The following is a 3,720-nucleotide window of genomic DNA, read 5'->3' as shown; positions in this document are numbered from 1 at the left end:
GCTGATCGGTGAGTGATTGACAGGAAGTGGGTGTTTCTGGGCGGAAACTGAGCATTTTCCAGTAGTGTGCTAAAAAATGCAGGCGTGCCAGCCAAAAATGCAGGAGTGGCTGGGGAAACGGGGGAGTGGCTGGCCGAACGCAGGGCGTGTTTGTGACGTCAAACCAGGAACCAAAAAGTCTGCCGTGATCGCAATCTAGGAGTAGGTCTGGAGCTATTCAGAAACTGCAGGGAAATATGTAATAGCAGAACTGCTAATCTTTCGTTCGCAATTCTGCTAAGCTAAGATACACTCCCAGAGGGCGGCGGCCTAGCGTGCGCAATGCTGCTAAAAGCAGCTAGCGAGCGAACAACTCGGAATGAGGGCCTCTATCTCAACCTCCCTGACACTGTCTCTTACTTCCGCTCGCACCCCTCTTTCTCTCTTGCTCCTCCCTCCTTTTCTCCATGCAGGGCCGGCAACAGACATTTTGGGGCCCGGTACAGTGATATCTCTGGGGCCCCCTCAGAGCAACGGAATTTGCTGCGCTATATCTACAGTATACAGATATTTAAATATTTATCTCTCTCCTTCCTCCCCCACACACACCACACTCGGTCTCTCCCCAATAACTCCATGATGATTCCCTGCTCACATCCCTGCCGGACACTATGAGGCATATACTTGGGGCCCCTCTGATCCTTGGGGCCCGGTACAGGTGTCCCCTTTGACCCCCCCCTGTCGCCGGCCCTGTCTCCATGACACTCTCTCTCTCTCTTGCTCCTCTTTTACCATGAAACCCTCTTTCTCGCTCCTCTCTCTCTTTCTCTGACGTCCTAGTGGATGCTGGGAACTCTGTAAGGACCATGGGGAATAGACGGCTCCGCAGGAGACTGGGCACATCTAAAGAAAGATTTAGGACTATCTGGTGTGCACTGGCTCCTCCCCCTATGACCCTCCTCCAAACCCCAGTTAGATTTCTGTGCCCGGCTGAGCTGGATGCACACTAGGGGCTCTCCTGAGCTCCTAGAAAGAAAGTATAATTTAGGTTTTTTATTTTACAGTGAGACCTGCTGGCAACAGGCTCACTGCACCGAGGGACTAAGGGGAGAAGAAGCGAACCTACCTAAGTGGTGGTAGCTTGGGCTTCTTAGGCTACTGGACACCATTAGCTCCAGAGGGATCGCACACAGGACCCGACCTCGTCGTCCGTTCCCGGAGCCGCGCCGCCGTCCCCCTTACAGAGCCAGAAGCAAGAAGGTCCGGAAAATCGGCGGCTGAAGACTTCTGTCTTCTCCAAGGTAGCGCACAGCACTGCAGCTGTGCGCCATTGCTCCTCATGCACACCACACACTTCGGTCACTGATGGGTGCAGGGCGCTGGGGCGCCCTGAGCAGCAATATTAACACCTTGGCTGGCAAACTGACACCATATATAGCCCCAGAGGCTATATAGGTGTATATTAACCCCTGCCAGAAATATTAAAATAGCGGGAGAAAGCCCGCCGAAAAAGGGGCGGAGCCATCTCCCTCAGCACACTGGCGCCATTTTCCCTCACTGCTTCGCTGGAAGGATCGCTCCCTGGCTCTCCCCTGCAGTCCTGCACTACAGAAAGGGTAAAAAAGAGAGGGAGGGCACAAATTTAGGCGCAGTATAATATATATATGCAGCTATATGGGGAAAACACTCTTTATAGGTGATATCCGTGTGGTATATAGCGCTCTGGTGTGTGCTGGCATACTCTCCCTCTGTCTCCCCAAAGGGCTTTGTGGGGTCCTGTCCTCTGTCAGAGCATTCCCTGTGTGTGTGTGCTGTGTGTCGGTACCGCTGTGTCGACATGTATGATGAGGAAAATGATGTGGAGGCAGAGCAAATGCCTGTAAATGTGTTGTCACCCCCTGAGGGGTCGACACCTGTGTGGATGGACTTATGGAAGGAATTACGTGACAGTGTCAGCTCCTTACATAAAAGGTTTGACGACATAGGACAGCCGGCTACTCAGCTTGTGACTGTTCCAGCGTCTCAAATGTCATCAGGGGCTTTAAAACGCCCGCTACCTCAGATGACAGACACAGATGTCGACACTGATACCGACTCCAGTGTCGACGACGATGAGCCTAGTGTACCCTCCAATAGGTCCACCCGTTACATGATTGAGGCAATGAAAAATGTATTACACATTTCTGATAGTACCCCAGGTACCACAAAAAAGGGTATTATGTTCGGTGAAAAAAAACTACCAGTAGTTTTTCCTGCATCTGAGGAATTAAATGAGGTGTGTGAGGAAGCCTGGACTTCCCCTGATAAGAAATTGATAATTTCTAAACGGTTATTGGCAGCGTACCCTTTCCCGCCAGAGGATAGGTCACGTTGGGAAACATCCCCTAGGGTAGATAAAGCGCTTACACGTTTATCAGAACAGGTGGCACTACCGTCTCCGGATACGGCCGCCCTAAAGGATCCTGCTGATAGAAGGCAGGAAGCTACCCTAAAAGCTATATATACACACACGGGCATTATATTGCGACCAGCGATTGCATCAGCATGGATGTGCAGTGCTGCTGCTGCGTGGTCAGATTCCCTGTCGGATAATATTGATACCCTGGATAGGGACAATATTTTGCTGAGGGGTGGAACTGTTGGGGATGGTCTTTCAGACCTCGTTTCCACAGCTACGTCTGGGAAATCGACATTTTGCCACAGGCTACCCCACAGCAAAAGAAAGCACCGTATTATCAAGTACAGTCCTTTCGGCCCCATAAACACAAGAGGGCTCGAGGCGCATCCTTTCTGCCGAGAGGCAAAGGTAGAGGGAAAAAGCTGCAGCATACAGCCAGTTCCCAAGAGCAAAAGTCCTCCCCCGCATCCGGTAAGTCCACAGCATGACGCTGGGGCTTCACAGGCGGACCCGGGTACGGTGGGGGGCCCGTCTCAGAAATTTCAGCACACAGTGGGCTCTCTAACAGGTGGATCCCTGGATCCTTCAAGTAGTATCTCAGGGGTACAGGCTGGAATTCGAGACGTCCCCCCCCCCCCCCCGCCGTTTTCTAAAATCTGCCTTACCAGCAACTCCCTCAGTCAGGGAGGCAGTGTTGGTGGCTATCCAGAAACTGTATTCACAGCAAGTGATTGTCAAGGTACCCCTCCTTCAGCAAGGAAAGGGTTACTATTCCACAATGGTTGTGGTACCATCTTAAATTTAAAATCCTTGAACACTTATATCAAAAGGTTCAAGTTCAAGATGGAATCGCTCAGGGCGGTTATTGCGAGCCTGGACGAGGGGGATTACATGGTCTCCCTGGACATCAAGGATGCGTACCTACATGTCCCCATTTACCCCCCTCACCAGGAGTACCTCAGATTTGTGGTACAGGACTGTCACTATCAGTTCCAGACGCTGCCGTTTGGGTTATCCACGGCACCGAGGGTCTTTACCAAGGTAATGGCCGAAATGATGATACTCCTTCGCAAGAAGGGAGTTTTAATTATCCCGTACTTGGACGATCTCCTGATAAAGGCGAGGTCCAAGGAATAGTTGGTAGTGGGGGTAGCACTTTCTCGGGAAGTGCTACAACAGCACGGCTGGATTCTCAATATTCCAAAGTCACAGCTGGTCCCGACGACACGTCTTCTGTTCCTGGGAATGATTCTGGACACAGACCAGAAAAAAGTGTTTCTTCCAGTGGAAAAAGCCGAGGAGTTGTCATCTCTAGTCAGAGACCTCCTAAAACCGGGACAGGT

Source organism: Pseudophryne corroboree, chromosome 3 (assembly GCF_028390025.1).
Source record: "Pseudophryne corroboree isolate aPseCor3 chromosome 3, aPseCor3.hap2, whole genome shotgun sequence".
In the NCBI taxonomy this organism is placed as follows: domain Eukaryota; kingdom Metazoa; phylum Chordata; class Amphibia; order Anura; family Myobatrachidae; genus Pseudophryne; species Pseudophryne corroboree.
The sequence above is the reverse complement of the archived record's forward strand: the minus strand, read 5'-3'. Positions refer to the sequence as shown.